The 18,273-nt window shown below is 41.3% G+C and overlaps 1 pseudogene; it reads right to left on the bottom strand.

Annotated features, from left to right (window-relative positions):
- Positions 1-4,853: 4,853 nt before the first annotated feature.
- On the bottom strand, positions 4,854-17,107 carry LOC145545636 (protein CFDP2-like; annotated as a pseudogene).
- Between the last annotated feature and the right edge of the window lie 1,166 nt (positions 17,108-18,273).

Genomic DNA, 18,273 nt, shown 5'->3' with positions numbered 1-18,273 from the left:
AAAAAAAAAGGATGCTTCTTAAAGCCTCACATGCTTTTGGCAGCTGAAAAAGCAGTCATCCATTCATTTTTAATTTTTTCATAAATTCATCAATTTAACAGATATTTATTGAGCACTTTCTATGTTCCAGGGCTTTCCAGTTGGCTCAGATGATAAAGAATCTGCCTGCAATGCAAGAGACCAAGGTTTGCTCCCTGGGTCAGGAAGATCACCTGAAGAGAACGGCAACCCACTCCAGTATCCTTGAGTGGAGAATTCCATGGACAGAGGAGCTTGGTGGGTTACAGTCCATGGGGTTGCAAAGAGTCAGACATGACTGAGTGACTAACACTTTCACTTTCTATGTTCCAGAAGTGGCACTAGGCAAAGCAAAGAAGGATTGAACAGGATTTTTTCTGTCTTTAAGGAGCATGGCAAACATGAGACCTTATCCCAGCCCCCTTTCTTTGGATTCCCCTCTCCTATGAAGTTTCTCAGCTCCCAGGCTTCCTGAAGTTTGGTGTTGCCATTTGATATAGTTTAACAACATATACAAAAATGTTTACTCAAATTCTAGGAAAGCTTTCTTGATGAGATGAAAGACTTAGCTGAGCAGAGACTTTGGCTCTGCAAAAGGATCAGCTGCTAAAGCAATGCCAACAGCTGGTTTCTTTTATCTTGACATTCTGTATGTAAGAAAACAACTTTTTAAGCCACCCTGAGTCAAATTTTCTGCCTCTTGCAGCCTAAAGCATTCCTAACTAAATCAATAAACTTACAGTCTGTGTCTGAATATTAGACACAGATAACCATAAACTATAAGACAAAAAGAAAAAAAGAAGCTATTAGAGATAACAGAGTCGGAACAGATGAATGGGGGAAATGGGGAAGAAGAGAAAAAAGGGAAAATTTTTGCTTTTGCATGTATTTGTCCCAGCAAACCTGCTTTAGAAATAGTTTGAGGCAATGCTTCAGTCAAACTTCAGATAACGGAACAGTCAACCTGCTGGACAGGGGTTGGGACATTAGGAAGAGAGAGAAATGAGGAAGAACTAATAATTTTGGCCAGAATTGGGGTAGCTGCACTGTGAATTGTAACTTGGGGGAGAAGAGAATTTTTAGGAAGTTTTGATAGATGTTGAATAGGGAGACTGCATCTTTCTTTTTAGACACTCCCACGATGATTTGTGTTATTTCTTAGGGCTTTTGGAAATGGATGTATCTCCTATTAAATGAAACACTACACAAAGTAGAAACTTTAGGCAACTTAATAAGGGCCAGGATATTCAAGTTTCACACGCATTATCATATTTAATCATTACAACTACTCTATGAAAGAGTTTTTTTTAATATGAGGAACTGGGGCTCAAAGGACTGAAGTTTTTGCCTCAAGTCTTATCTTTGAAAAGTTGCATAGTGAAGATTGAATAGTGTTTGCCCGTTTCCAAAATCCTTTCTCTTTCTACTGTACTATGTGGTTGTGGCGTGGGGGGGAGGAAGGGGAAGAGTGGAGAAAAATAGGAAGAAGGTAGATACAAACAAGGCTGAGAGAAAAAATTCCTTAGACAGGAATTTCCCTGAAATTCCATAATAGATAACCAGAAGCCAAAAGGAAGGTTTGTTGCTCAATATAGGGAAGGAAAAAAAAAACAAAAAAACACAGTTTTTTGTTAGGTGAAAGGAAGCTTCATCACTAACTATCTGGGTGACCTTAGAGGATGTACTTTACATCTCTGGCTCATTTGCAGAAACATGGATGGACCCAGAGATTGTCATACGAAGTGAAGTAAGTCAGACAGAGAAAAACAAATACCATTTGATACCACTTATATGTGGAATCTAAAAAATGATACCTATGAACTTATTTATAAAGCAGAAATAGACTCACAGATACAGTAAACAAATGTTTGGTTACCAAAGAGGGAAGGGGGAGAATGAATTGGAGATTTAGGATTAACAGATACACACTGTCACACATAAAACAGATAAACAACAAGAACCTACTGTATAGCACAGGGAACTGTATTGAATATCTTGGGATAGCCTATAATTGAATTTGAAAAGTATATATGTGTGTGTGTGTGTGTGTATTTCTATGTATAATGAATCATTTTGCCTGAAATATTGTAAATCAACTGTATTTTAAAAACAAAACAAAAATCTCTGGCTCTCAGTTTTCTCATCTGTAAGACAAGTTTCTCATCTGTAAGTCTACTTACAGAACTGCACTCAATATGTCAGCAAATTTGGAAACCTCCACAGTGGCCACAGGACTGGAAAATCTCAGCTTTCATTCCAATCCCAAAGAAGGGCAATGCCAAAGGATGTTCAACTACCAGACAATTGTGCTCATTTTGCATGCTAGTAAGGTTATGCTTAAAATCCTTCAAACTAGATTACATGAATCAAGAACTTCCAGATGTACAAGCTGGGTTTAGAAAAGACAGAGGAACAAGAGATCAAATTGCCAAAATTCCCTGGATCATAGGGAAAGCAAGGGAATTCCAGAAAAACATCTACTTCCACTTCACTGACTACACTAAAGCCTTTGACTGTGAGGATCACAACAAACTGTGGAAAATTCTTAAAGATATGGGCATACCAAACCACCTTACCTGTCTCCTGAGAAACCTGTATGCAGGTCAAGAAGCAACAATTAGAACCTTATACTGCTGCTAAGTCACCTCAGTCGTGTCTGACTCTGTGCGACCCTATAGATGGCAGCCCACCAGGCTCCACCGTCCCTGGGATTCTCCAGGCAAGAACACTGTAGTGGGTTACCATTTCCTTCTCCAATGCGTGAAAGGGAAAAGTGAAAGTGAAGTCGCTCAGTCGTGTCTGACTCTTAGCCACCCCATGGACTGCAGCCTACCAGGCTCCTCTGTTCATGGGATTTTCCAGGCAAGAGTACTGGAGTGGGGTGCCATTGCCTTCTCCGAGAACCTTATACAATTGGGAACAATTAGGAAAGGAGTACACCAAGGCTGTATATTGTCACCCTGCTTATTCTACTTTTATGTAATGTAGAACATGCAAAATGCCAGGCTGGATGAAGCACAAGCTGAAATCACGATTGCTGGGAGGAATATCAATAACCTCAGATGTGCAGATGATACCACCCTTACGGCAGAAAGTGATGAGGAACTCAAGAACCTCTTGATGAAGGTGAAAGAGGAGAGTGAAAAAGCTGGCTTAAAACTCAACATTCAAAAAACTAAGATTATAGCCTCTGGTCCCATCACTTCATGGCAAATAGAAGGGGAAAAAGTGGAAGCAGTGACAGATTTGCTTTAGTCGGGCTCCAAAATCACTGTGAATGGTGACTATAGCCATGAAATTAAAAGATACTTGCTTCTTGAAAGAAAAGCTATGACCAACCTAGATAGCATATTAGAAAGCAGAGACATTACTTTGCCAACAAAGGTCAGTCTAGTCAAAGCTATGGTTTTTCCAGTTGTCATGTATGGATGTGAGAGTTGGACCATAAAGAAGGCTGAGCATCGAAGAATGATGCTTTTGAATTGTGGTGCTAAAGAAGACTCTCGAGAGTCCCCTGGACAGCAAGGAGATCAAACCAGTCAATCCTAAAGGAAATCAACCCTGAATATTCATAGGAATGACTGATGCTGAAGCTGAAGCTCCAACACTTTGGCCACCTGATGCAAAGAACTGACTCATTGGAAAAGACCCTAAAGGTGGGAAAGATTGAAGGCAAAACAAGAAGGAGGCAGCAGGGGATGAGATGGTTGGATGGCATCACCAGCTCAACGGACATGAGTTTGAGCAAACTCAGGGAGATAGCGGAGGACAAAGGAACCTGGTGTGCTGCAGTTCATGGGGTCACAAAGAATTGGACACAACTTAGTGACTGAACAACAATAACAACGTAAGGAACGCATATGAAGTGCTTTGTTTAGTGCCTGTGGTGGTGTAAGTTTTAAAACTGTTAACTATTGCTTTCAGCACAATTTTTCCATTTCTCCTTCCTGGTTCCAATCACTATTCAACTGCAAGTGAGAATGTATCATTGTATTCGTCTTCTGTTCTTAAAGAAAATTAGTTTCTACAAAGTCAAGAAAGGAAACCGAGGTGCCTACAAGCAATGGAAAAAGTAATATCAGAAGAACAGTCCGCAATATGAGTGATTCTGGACCAACACCAAGACCAGCAGGACTTCACTTCAAGGCTGCTAAACCCTATTCACACCACTCTTATATGGAGCAAGCCTTCTGGAATGTCAAACCACCAGTCTTCTGTGGCTGCAATGGGAGTTTTCATAGAGGGAGACTAAAAGCAAAACCAGAAAGTCACAAAGGAAGGGGACTCCCACTCTTTAAGAAAGATGAAATCAGATCGTTTATTCCTTGATGTTAAAAATAGACTGAGTGAACTCAATGTTTTGAAAAGCATATGGACATGCCATAATTTTTTTGCCTGCTGTTACACCTGAAACATTTCCCTAAAAATTTCTAAGCTGGATTTCCTAAAATGTCTACAGTTTCTCCCCCCTCCAAAAATGACTATTCTTGTAGCAGTTATAAAGAAACCCTTTGTTGGAATCCTAGGAATTGATTCTTAAAACTTTAATATAGTTGCAGTTAATGGTTTACAAACTGTTGAATAGCTAGAACTAGACCAAAAATGTCTACTAAGCAAGCAAAGAGACCCAGGAGGGTGAACAGTTGAAGTCAGGTGCGTATCTCCATCTGTACCAGGCTGGGAAAAGAGCCCTAATAAGATAACTCAAGCCTGAGAGAAAATGCTTTGTGAGTGAACTATGAGACCCAAAGCAATTTTGCAGTAGGAAATCCCTGAGAATAAGAACAGGCTATTGACTGAGTGCTTCTGGGTTCTAAATAAGACTAGGGAACAGATCACCCAATGATGGAAGAAGACACAGCTGGCCTTAAACCACCTTTAATCTGTTCCACCTCTAGACCAATGTCTGGTCTTTCAATTTTCTTTTCTCCCTTGGTTTCAGTCTCTGAGTTTGGGACATAGTGTGAACACAGCATTTTATTAATGTACAAATACTTTAGATTTCAGACACATAATTTCAGAGCTGGGAAGGATTTAGGGAGGCTTGATCTGGTCCAGACCGGATCAACCATCTCCTTTGGATGCTACCAACACAGCAAGGCAAAAACCAGGAGTGCTATCCTCAGGCTATGGAACAGTTGTAGAACTGGGAAAACTGGATGAAAGGGAAAGTAAAAGGCAGGGAAGGGAGAGAAAGAACAATAGAATAGAAACGCAGCAGGGAGTGGCAGCTATAATTGCCCTGATCTTGTCATAGCAACTATGACTCAAAGTCTGGTCTTCTCCCAGACTAGACTTTACCTAAGCCACTCCATATGTGACTGGACAGGAGAGATATGAAAGAAAAACATTGGTATTATGGACTCTATGGGAGAGGGTGAGGGCGGGATGATATGGGAGAATGGCATGGAAGCATGTAAATTATCATATGTGAAATGAATCGCAAGTCCAGAGTCAATGCATGATACAGGGTGCTTGGGGCTGGTGCACCGGGATGACCCGGAGGGATGGGATGGGGAGGGAGGTGGAAAGGGGGTTCTGGAAGGGGAAAACATGTACACCCATGGTGGATTCATGTCAATGTATGGCAAAACAAATACAATATTGTAAGGTTAAAAAATAGAAAATAGAAAAACAGTGGTTGGAGGGAACCTCAGTCTTCCCTTTTGGGAGCCCTACACTCCCAACCAGTGCTTTGGTAATAGCATGCATACTCAGTCACTCAGTTGTGTCCAACTCTTTTGCACCTCTGTGGACTGTAGCCCACCAGGCTCCTCTGTCCATGCGATTCTCCAGGCAAAAATACTGGAGTGTGCTGCCATTTCCTCCTCCAGGGGAGCTTCCTGACCCGGGGATCTAAACCTGCATCTCCTGGAGCTCCTGCATGGGCAGGCAGAGTCTTTACCACTGAGCTACCTGGACAGGCAATCAAATCCACCCAGACTCGCAGCTTAGGTGAGTGGCACATGAGTTCTTCCCATACTCCACCATTATCTCCTAAATGACCCATGAGAATTATCATTTACTTAGTATTTTACAGTTTGAAAAGCAGTAAAGTTCCGTGGTTAAGGCTTTGAAAACAGCCTGAGATCAAGTCTTATCTCTTACTGGTTGTATGACACAGGGGTGAAAGTTAGTTCATTCATTCAGCCAATATTTATTGTGCCATAATTTGCCAGCTAAAGATAAAGCAACAAACACAACAGAAGCCCCTCCTTATCTCATGGAACTCATGAGCTAGTGGGGGAGAGAGAGAATGAACAAGTAAGTAACTACAAGAATTTTAGACTATGATAGTGCTAAAAGGGAAAGTGTAAGCAGAGAAGGGAGATAAAAAGTCTTGAGGGTACAAGGCTGTCATTTTAGATAAGGTGAATGAAGAGAAGGTGGTTTTTGAGAAAAGAACGTGAAGGAGCCCATGGTGATAATTGGCAGAAAAAAATTCAGGCAGAGGAAGGAGCCAGCAGGATGGCTCCTAAAGAGGGAGGGTGAGAGGGTGCAAGGAAGCAGTGTAACTGATGGGAATAAGCAAGATAAAGAGAGGCAAGCCAGGACCTTGCATACAGGGTGGGTTTGGGCTTTCGCTCTGGGTAAGATGGGAAGGCACCAGAAGATTCTGAGCAGAGGAAGAACAAGATCTAACTCAAGTTTTAACAGGATCACTTTGCCTGTTGTGTTCTAGAATAGACTGAGCAGAAAGAAGGGGGAAAGAAAGGGAGGTCAGTCAATCTATTGCTGTATTCCAGACAAGAGAGATGATGGCTTATATCAATCAGTATCTCCACATGTCTTCTTTCTCACCTATAAGCTAGTGTAGCAATGTGCACTGTAGTCCATGAGATGCTGCATTAACTTATATAGCAAACTGATATAGTGACAGATATAGCAAACCCTCAAATATTTGCTCTTACATGGTCTTCTTTGAATTTCTCAATTAGCCCCTTTTTATGGATATAGAAACTGAAGCCATGGAAATTGAAATGACTCCACTCAATATCTGGAAAGAGTTATAGGCAGAACTTGGACCTGAGTCTAAAACAACATGTTGCTGCTTTAAGGAAAGAAACTCTCTCAATTTCATTCTAGCCAGTGTTTCCTCTGACTCTGTTCTTTGCATCATCAGGTCGGGTCCTGAGCTAACCCTGGACCATAGAACAAGTAGGTCTGATGGATGGAAAGAGATGGGGGATTGTTCAGAGCATAGGGCACTCCTAGTTACAGCAGGCCCACCCTGAGAATTTAGGGAGGATAAACAGGAGATACCTTACGGAGAATGTAAAAAAAAAAAATAGAAGATGAAACATGGGCATGCAGGAAAAGCAAAAGAAGAAAAAGAAAAGCCCTACAGAGAGAGATTGAATCCTGAGAAAAATTTTACATTCTTCAGAATCCTATTCAGGCTGGCCATGCACTCTCTTTTTAGACCTTGTAATTTTCTTGAATGACTTTGTTTTGACCTGCTTCAAGTTTTCCACATCTGTCTTTAGCATCAATAAATTGCAGAGAGCTAGGGTGGGGCAGAGAGGGATAGAATGAGAGTTTGGGATTGACATGCACACACCGCTATATTTAAAACAGATAACCAACAAGGACTTACAGTATAGTACAGGGGATGCTGCTCAATATTCCATAATAACCTAAATGGGGAAAGAATTTGAAAAAGAACAGATACATGTGGATATATAACTGAATCACTTTCCCATACACCTGAAACTAACACAGCATAGTTAATCAACTATGCTCCAAAATAAAATTAAAAAATGTTTAAAGGAAAAAGTATCTATACATAAAAAATACAGACAAGAAAATCCCTGATGGTCCAACAGTTAAGACTGTCTTCCAACGCAAAGGGTGAGGGTTCAATCTCTGGTCAGGGAGCTATATGCCAGGTAGCACCAAAAAAAAAAAACATAAAACAGAAGAAATATTGTAACCAATTCAATAAAAACATTTAAAAATAGTCTCCAATGAAAAACAAATCTTAAAAAACAATGCAGACAGCCAAATGTACTAAGAACCCATTACAGGGGCTGAAGAAATACAGAGGAAAGTATACCTAAATTAAGGCCAATTGAAGAGCAAGACCATTGTAATCAGGAGCCAATTAAAAATGCAGAGTGGTTTCTCCTTGGGATGAGTTATTCATGTTACTTTTATTTCAGAAACAGGAGACCTTCTTTTCCTTTCAAACCTCTCTTTCTTCAAAGGAAAGATGTCTCCTGTTCTTTTGCTTTAATTGATCCAAAAAAAAAAAAATAGCCTGACAAAAATATTCTTAATATAAATGAGCCATCTTGTTTTGTGAAATATCACAGTTTTATGATTTCTGTCAGCACCTATAGTATAGTGTCTTCACCCAGAAATGTGCACCCTCTGCTTCATTACAAAAGCTTAATATGTGCTTATGTTCATTAACAAAGGTAATCCTGGCTTAATTAGCATCCAAATTTATAGGTCCTCTTTTGTAGAGATAAGTCCTCGAAAATTAATAAAAATGTCTAATTTATGCAAATCACCTTAATCAGATTTGTCATTAATTTTATGTGCATGAAGTTCCTATTTAGAAAATGAAGAGAGCTTGGTTAAAGCCAGAACACACGCAAATCCAAGCTGGAGAAAAGAAATTTTTTTTCCTAATAAAAATGCGGACAATAGAGGGGCTGCACACAGGGATGAGAGCTTTTATTAATTTGATAACATAAGAGGTTAACAAGGCCATCTTCAAGTTATTTCTTCTCTGGTTAAATTGAATCTGAAAGGCAGAGTCAGATGCCTGGGGGTTGTAAAAACACTGAAGGACGAGACAAATAGCAAAGCCGGCTTTAGTAGCAGCAACTTCACTTTTGTTGGACTGAGAAAATTAAAATAGGAACCGTTCCCCCATGCCAAAAAAAAAAAAAAAAAGCCCTGACAGCTAAAGAAGTAAAAGACTCATACTAAATGACATTTAATCATGTTGCCTTCATCTTTAATAGACTGTTAGATAGTTTCTTCTAAACCTTTGCCAAAAAAGCGGCAGTCATGTTTAAAAAAAAATTTTTTTTTTCTTTGGTAAATGTAATTAGAGCCCTTAAGTAGGAAGCCCCAAGAACCCAGTCCCATTTCCATTTTGGTAACAGAGGCAATGGCTCCCGAAAGATCTTGCCTCTGAGCAGTCACATCTGCTCCTCTAATTGACTATGCAGGAGAGAACTGCCGTAATTTGTTTTCTTTGGATTAGATAAAAAATTTGTAAAACATCCATAACCACATGGTGGCAGGGACAGTAACTATATAAATCCATACCAGTTACTCCAGTGAGAACTTATCATTTCAAATAACAGGCTGCCTTTTGAAAGGTTGCTGCTAAACCACAAAAGATGCTGGGATTCCTGGGCTCTGGAGGAAAAGAATTCAATCCAGGGCCAGAGACAAGGCCTGATCGCTCAGAGCTTTTGTGTAATAAAGTTTTATTAAAGTATAAAAGAGATAGAGAAAGCTTCTGACACAGACATCAGAACGGGATGGATTGGCCCCCCACAGTTATTAATACCTGGGGTTTCTCAGGAGTAGTTAGGATGGGAGCTTGTGTGGGGACCCCCAGGCACCTTCAGCCCTAGTTGTCTTGAGAGTCCACCCGCTGAAACCTACGCCTCTGGGGGCAGTCTCTCTTCCAGTGTGGTCCTTTGCAGACCGGACATGGAGCCAGGGGCGGCTTAGATGCCTGAGGGCAATCCCACTTGAGGTGACCCTCCTTTCCACAATAATAGTAAGCCCATCCCTTTTCACCCGGGTCCCTTTGGGCATTTTTCTCAGACTGTTTAAGAATGGTTCTTACAGCCATTACGAGGGCTTCTGCCTGTTCCTTTGTCTTTTTCTGCCTTTCTTTCTTTCCCTCACATTCCCTACCATAATAGACTGTTTGAGCCAGTTTCTAAAGACTGATTTGGTCCATGTGCCCATTTTAATAGCTTACGGCGGATATCTGGAGCCAACTGAGTGAGAAATCTATCTTTTAAGATCACTCTTCCCTCTTCACTTTCGGGATCAATCTCGGCAAATCTGCGAAGGGCTTCTCTCAGTCTATCTAGGAATTTACCAGGAGCTTCCTTCTCCTCTTGTTCTATGTTCACCAATTTGGCATAGTTTAAAGTCTTAGCACGCACTTGTCTGAGTCCTTCAAGAATACACCTGACAAAATGACTCTGATCCCATCTTCCTTTGGCCATGTTATAGTCCCAATCTGGTTCTGTAATTGGGACTGCCTGATTCCCAGTGGGGAGGGCGGCTATCTCACCCTCCCCTTTCCCTACTGATTCATTACCAAGCCATTCATCTCCATAAGCAACCGATTTCCCCAAAACTCGAGTTTTTGAGTCAGGAGTCAGCGTTTGCCCCAAGATATACATCACATCCTTCCAAGTAAGGTCATAAAGCAGAGTAACGCCTTTAAAAGTGCTAATATATTTTTCTGGGTCCTCTAAATAGTCTCCCAGATCCTCCTTGATTCTTTGTATTTCTTGATAAGAAAAGGGCTTATTAACTCTCATAGACGGATTATTTCCCCCGGTGGGTGCTTCATGAAGAGGCAACAGCTTGTGTGGCTCTCAGCCTCTCTGGCTGCTCTGCGCATATGATCCCACGGACAGGTTGGAGAAACCTGCTTTTCTTTATCTCTTTGCCTCCTGTCCTCCATCTCATCCCGTACTCCACCCTTAGTTTTTGCTGTCTGAGCTTCTCTTACTTCGATGGTCTGAGTTTCTACTGAAACCAGAGTAGTCTGAGGTCGTACTGAGACAGGGGTTGTTGGGACCTCTACTTGGGCCATTTGAATCGCAGTTTGGGGTTTTACTGAGACCAAGGCAACCCTTCCTGGGCCGGGGGGTTGGGGGGGAGGGAGGGGGTGTCCCTGACTTTCAGTTTGCTCAGTTGGGAGCTTGGGAGCCCCGGGTACAGGGGCAAAGTAGGAGGACAGGAGGGAGCTGAAGGTTTTACACCCAAATCTATACCTTTAGGACATAAGTCTGGCATATTTCGCAGAGAGAAAAAGGGCAACACATATTCTACTTCTACCCATTTCCCTTGTTTTCTACAGAACCGGTCTAATTGTAAAACAGTATTATACTTAAGAGACCCTCCAACCGGCCACCGTTTGCAATCCTCCAATGGATACCGTGGCCATGTGGTATCATATAGGAAGATCAGGCGTGTCTTCTTTAAGCTCTGGGGATCAAATCTATCCCAGTTTTTCAGGATACAGTTCAAAGGAGTGAGGCTGGAATTGTTAGCTCCCATTTGTAAGAGAGAAAAAAAGCGACCAGTGCCATCTTTCTACCAGAGGCATCCCTCCCTGCTCTAGATGGGGGTGTAGACAGACTTTACACCTACACTGAAGCTTTCCTTCCCTGGTCGGACTCAGTCTGTCTCTTACCGACACAGGCGCCGTACTCATCCCTCCCGGTTCTGCCACTGAGACAGGGTGGAGATGCACCAGGGGCAGACCTGATCGCATCCCTGGCTGATGTCCAGTTCCTCACCATTGAAACCTTGCTTGCCTCTGATGCCACCCGGGGTGCAATCAGAGTAACCTTCCGGAATGCCTCCCAAGCTAAGACTGCTGGGGGCAACATTCGTCACTTGAGTGTCAGTGCATGACCCTGAGTATATTCCTGACCACAGTAAGACTGGTACAAACATAAAACTGAGATGTTCCTTCCAAGCGTCACCACACCATTATAAGCAATAGCAGAAGAGATGGTGAAGGGCTGGCCAGGGAGGAAAAAGTGATTTTTGTCCTCGAGTTATTAGGGCCAGAGTCCTTCCAGTTCATTCCCACAGATTCCACAGAAAGACTATCTAAGGAGTTGGGACAAAAGCCACTGGAAAGTCTCCTCTGGTCTACTAAGAGTTAGCATTACCAAGGGAAGAGACTCACTGTACTTCCAATCTGAGTAACCTTTAACCTCAGAGATGCTCTTGGAGCTAGAGCTCCATCTGGCTTCTCAACTTTCAACTCCTAGCGAGGCTAGGCACTTCCTGACTACCAATCCAAGTTTGGGCCTAAGTAACAGTACACAGTAACAGCATAGATCACAAGTCCCTTGAAAGTCTATGATCCGACAGGTTAGCAGTTCTAATTCCCAAGAAGATGTGAAATGGTCAAAGAGACTGAAAAGTTTGATCGAGAAAGGAGAGTTTGGTCCACACACTTTGCCCATTTCTGGTCGGTCCCCGAAGGAGACATTGGTTGCCTCTTGGCACTGGCAGGTTGGTATAAACCCCGACAGGTTTCTGTCATGCCGTATGAGGTCACTACAGAACCGCAGAGCTGGGCTCCTCACCTGCTGAGTGCAGGGCGGGTCATTCATTCACACAAGCACACCGTAGAGTTAGTAAAGTACAGCAGAAAACATGTTTGTTAGGAGAACAAAGAACTAGAGCTCCAAGCATCCTTACCTTGTCCTGAAGAATCCTGGATGAGCCCCCAAGATGAAAGATTGCTGCTAAACCACAAAAAATGCCGGGATTCTTGGCCTCCGGAGGAGAAGAATTCAATCCGGGGCCAGAGACAAGGCCTGATTGCTCAGAGCTTTTGTGTAACAAAGTTTTATTAAAGTATAAAAGAGATAGAGAAAGCTTCTGACATAGACATCAGAAGGGGGCAGAAAGAGTGCCCCCTTGCTAGTATTAGCAATTTAGTTAGTTATTACAATGAATCAAAGAATGTCCTGAGGTAAAAATCTTACTAGACCCACTCCCATAATTTACATTTTTAAGATAACAGGATTAGCCCCGAAGGTTTTCAGGAAGGAGAAACTGTCCTCAAGCAGGACACATTGTTGTTATATAATCCTTAGTACAGAGTTTAAATTGAGTTGTTTGTTGTGTAATCATCAGTTGGAGGCTTAAAGATAAAAACGTTTTATGTGACTAAGACTAAGGAATGTAGAGGGAAAAAAAAGTTTGTCCTTTCCTCTTCCTTGAGAATTCCAGACCTCTCTCTCCTTGGGGACCCCCAGACTTCTTATCAACCTGCCTAGGAATTGACTCTCTCACTTTTTCCATGACACTTACAGTATACTAATATCTGTAAATCTGAAACATATTCGTTTATGGTGTTTGTCTAAGCAGGTCTGGGAAATCATGTCTGTGCTATAGGGGAGCCTCAACTGGAGTAAGTTAGAAAAAATAAACAAGAGGAGGAAAATACCTTTAATTTGTAGAAACAGAGTGATGCAAATCAACCATTCTATGTCTTGTTTTCAAAGACTATCAAATAAGAATTATCAAGAACAAAAATGCTCTAATTTTCTCTTCCACTTGATCAATGAGTTTGTATTAACTCGACAGCCTGTCCTACATTTGAAAAATAATTAAATTTAATTAAATAACATTTATGATTGAGTCTCTGTTACTATCATGTTTTATATTTCTAAAACAAGCAAATATAATTAAGCAGAGTTTGAGTAATTTAAGGCACACCCTAAATCTTATCTCACTGAATTGTAATGGAGGATATCATGAAAATTATTTCAACCAAATCCAAGTTCCCCAGGACTGTTTCACTGGTCGGCTTCCAGAAGTATCATTCACATCACTGGCTGTGGGAATGCCTCCCCCGCCCCTCAAGTTGGGCAGTGCACAGCCTGTACAGACCTATGCTTGGTGGCTTGGGTTTTCCCTAGTCTGCTACTGTCAGATTGCAGACTTCAGGAACCAAACCAGTTCCTAAGTTTTGACTACTCATTTGCAAAGCAAAACTTTCATTCAGAGACTACACACTATCATAATGTCAAATTAGTCATTTATTCCATTTTGCCAGTCCTTATATTACTGATCCCATTTCCCACCTATGAATAGAAATAATAAATAAGGGCAGTGGATTTACCCACTAGTATTTATTGATAAACTACTATACACTAAGCACTCTTATTTTAATTAATCCTCAAAATAAATTCGTATGATAACATCAACACCATCTCCATGAGATGATTCACTTAAATTAGAATATGAATTTAAATCCAGATCTATTTAACTCCAAACACACACAGTATTTCCCCTTCATAATTTTTGCTGTTGTTGCTGTTCAGTTGCTAAGTTGTGTCCAACTATTTGTGACCCCGTGTACTGTAGCCTGCCAGGCTCCTCTGTTCTCTGCTGTCTCCTCAAATATGCTCAAATTCATGTCCATTGGGCTGGTGATGCTATCCAACCATCTCATCCTCTGCTGTCTCCTTCCCTTTCTTCAATATTTCCCAGCATCAGGGGCTTTTCCAATAAGCAAGATCTTCACATTAGGTGGCCAAAGTACTGGAGCTTCAGCTTCAGCATCAGTCATTCCAATGAGTATACAGGACTGATTTCCTTTAGGATAGACTGGTTAGACCTCCTTGCAGTCCAAGGGACTCTCAAGAGTCTTCTCCAACACCACAATTTGAAAGCATCAATTCTTCAGTGCTCAGCCTTCTTTATAGTCCAACTCTCACATCCGCATATGAGTACTGGAAAAACCATAACTTTAACTATATGCACCTCTGTCAGCAAAGTAATGTCTCTGCTTTTTCATATGCTCTCTGGGTTTGTCATAGCTTTTCTTCCAAGGAGCAAATGTCTTTTAATTTCATGGCTGTAGTCACCATCTGCAGTGATTTTGGGGCCCAAGAAAATAAAGTCTGTTACTCTTTCCACATTTTCCCTATCTGTTTTCCATGAAGTGATGGGACCAGATGCCATGATCTTCGTTTTCTGAATGTTGAGTTTTAAGCCAATTTTTTCACTCTTGTCTTTCACCTTCATTAAGAGGCTCTTTTGTTCCTTTTCACTTTCTGCCATTAGAGTGGTACCATCTGCATATCTGAAGCTGTTGATATTTTGGGGGGCAATCCTGATTCCAGCTTGTGATTCATCCAGCCCAGCATTTCACATGATGTACTCTACATATAAGTTAAATAAGCAGAGTGACAATATAAAGCCTTAACATACTCCTTTCCCAATTTGGAACAAATGTGTAGTTCCATGTCTGGTTCTAACCGTTGCTTCTTGATCTGCATACAGGTTTCTCAGGAGACAGGTAAAGTATTCTGGTACTCCCATCTGCTTAAGAATTTTCCACAGTTTGTTGTGATCCACACACTCAAAGACTTCAGTGTAGTCAATGAAGAAGAAGTAGATGTTTTTCTGAAACTCCCTTGTTTTCTCCATGATCCAAAAAATGTTAGCAATTTGATTTCTGGTTCCTCTGCCTCTTCAAAACCCAGCTTGTACATCTGGAAGTTCTCAGTTCACATACTGCTGAAGCCTAGCATGAATGATTTTGAGCACAATTTCATTAGAATGTGAAAGAAGCACAATTATACGGTAGTTTGAACATTCTTTGGCATTGCCTTTCTTTGGGATTGGAATGAAAACTGGCCTTTTCCAGTCCTGTGGCCACTGCTGAGTTTCCCAAATTTGCTGACATATGGAGAGCAGCACTTGAACAGCATCATCTTTTAGGACTTTAAATAACTCTGCTAGAATTCCATCACCTACCCTAGCTTTGTTCATAGTAATGATTCCTAAGGCCCATTTGACTTTACACTCCAAGATGTCCAGCTCTAGGTGAATGACCACACCATTGTGTTATCTGGGTCTTTAAGGCCTTTCTTGTATAGTTCTTCTGTGTATTCTTGCCACCTCTTCTTAATATCTTCTGCTTCTGTTAGGTCTGTACAATTTCTGTCCTTATTGAGCCCATCCTTCCATGAAATGTTCCCTTGGTATCTCCAATTTTCTTGAAGAGATCTCTAGTCTTTCTCATTCTATTGTTTTCCTCTATTTCTTTGTATTGTTCATTTATGAAGGCATTCTTACCTCTCCTTGCTATTCTCTGGAATTCTGTATTTGGCTGGGTATTACCTTCCCTTTTCTCCCTTGCCTTTTTCTTCTCTTTTTCCTCAGTTATTTGTAAAGTCTTCTCAGACAACCACTTTGCCTTCTTGCATTCCTTTTCTTTCAGGATGGTTTTGGTCTCTGCTTCCTGTACAATGTTATGAATCTCCATCCATAACTCTTCAGTCACTCTGTCTACCAGTCTTAATCCCTTGAATCTATTTGTCACCTCCACTGTATAATCATAGCAGATGTGTGGTAGGTCATACCTGAATGGTCTAGTGGCTTTCCCTACTTTCTTCTATTTAAGCCTGAATTTTGGAATAAGGAGTTCATGATCTGAGCCACAATTGGCTCCAGGTCTTGTTTTTGCTGACTGTATAGAGCTTCTCCATCTTTGGCTCAAAGAACATAATCAGTCCAATTTCAGTATTGACCTTCTGGTGATGTCCATGCATAGAGCCATCTCTTGAGTTGTTGGAAAAGGGTGTTTGCTATGATCAGCGTGTTCTCTTGACAAAACTCTCTTAGCCTTTGCTCTGCTTCATTTTGCAGTCCAGGGCCAAATTTGTCTGTCACTCCAGGTATCTCTTGACTTCCTACTTTTGCATTCCAGTCCCCTATGATGAAAATGACATCTTTTTTGGGTGTTAGTTCTAGAAGGTCTTGCAGGTCGTCATAGAACCATTCAGCTTCAGCTTCTTTAGCATTATCGATCCGGGCATAGACTTGGTTTACTGTGATATTGAATGGTTTGCCTTGGAAATGAACTGAGATCATTCTGTCATTTTTGAGACTGCACCCAAGTACTGCATTTCAGACTCTTTTGTTGACTATGAGGGCTGCTCCGTTTCCTCTAAGGAATTCTTGCCCATAGTAGTAGATATATTGGTTGCCTGAATCAAATTCATCCATTCCCATCCATTTTAGTTCACTGATTCCTAAGATGTAGACGTTCACTCTTGCCATCTCCTGCTTGACCACTTCCAACTTACCTTGATTTACAGGCCTGACTATTCCAGTTTCCTATGCAATATTGTTCTTTACAGCATTGGACTTTACTTTCACCACCAGACACATCTACAATTGAGCGTGGCTTCTGCTTTGTCCCAGCCTCTTCATTAGTTCTGGAGCTATTAGTAGTTGACCTCCACTCTTCCCCAGTGGCATTTTGGACACCTTCTGTCCTGGGGGGCTTATCTTCTGGTGTCATATCTTTTTGCTTTTTCATGCTGTTCATGGGGTTCTCACAGCAAGCATACTGGAGTGGGTTGCCATTTCCTCCTCCAAAAGATCACATTTTGTCAGAACTCTTCACCAAGACCCATCCATCTTGGAAGGCCCTGCATAGTATGGCTCATAGCTTCACTGAATTATTCAAGCCCCTTTACCACAACAAGGCTATTATAAAAGCAGGCTTTGATAAATGGTTATGGAAAACTACCCAAAATGTGACAATCAGTTGTCATAAAGATGATGCTACAACATAAAAGGGAGTTTTAAAGTACTGTAGACTTCTTAGAGGGAAAGGTGATGCGGTTAACATGAAGTGTATGGAAAGTCTTCCCAGTGGAGAGATTGCAAAGAGGAGTGAACTGAATGCAAATGATCTAACGCAGAGGATGAGAGGGGTGACAGAGCTGTACCAAGCTAATGCAGACATGATGTGAGGAGTCAGGGGTATGAAAAATACAGATGGAAGGCACAAGCTATTAAAGGAAACTATGATCAAGGGGAAGTGGACCAAGACTAAGAAAACCAGTATCAGATGCTCACAGGCAGGAAAATAAAAGTTTAATAAGTACATCAAGAACATCACCTGATAAAAGAAAATAAAAGCAAACAAGATTTCAGGGACATAGGGGGTTCATCTGAGAGGAAGACCAACTGGTTGAATCAGGACCTACAACCAGAAGTGAACCCAAAAGGAAGGCTCTGGTTCTTTAAGAACAGTTTGGACCATAACTAAAGATGCAGGCAAGAGGATAGTCTTTCCTTAAGGATTATGTTGTGTGCGTTTTAAAGGATAAACTAAGGCATATTAAATATTTTTAGAGTTTATTAAACAAAAAGTGACTAGAATCTCAATGCCAAACTGCAATTGGTTAGGAGAGCTCCACAGACAGGATCAAGGGGAAGCCTTCAACAGAGATAACGTGGAAGCAAAGATAGGAAATGATTTGACTGACTACAGCTAGAGCTGAGTTGGCTGTTTGTGAGTGGCTATCCTTTGTGTTTTGATTTCATAACCTTGGGGCATTTACAGGCTTAGATTTCTGTTGCCTTTGAGGGCCATGAGAGCCACCTCAGTCCAATAGACTCCTTGTTGACTTAGTTTTAACAGCATTCATCAAATTCTATTTCCTTTTCTCCTGGCTTTCAGCTCCCCTACTTTCCCTACTGTCT

Source organism: Giraffa tippelskirchi, chromosome 4, assembly GCF_054371585.1.
Source record: "Giraffa tippelskirchi isolate mGirTip1 chromosome 4, T2T-mGirTip1v1.2.pri, whole genome shotgun sequence".
NCBI classification, from domain to species: Eukaryota; Metazoa; Chordata; class Mammalia; order Artiodactyla; family Giraffidae; genus Giraffa; species Giraffa tippelskirchi.
This window is presented reverse-complemented; position numbering and strand designations above follow the sequence as displayed.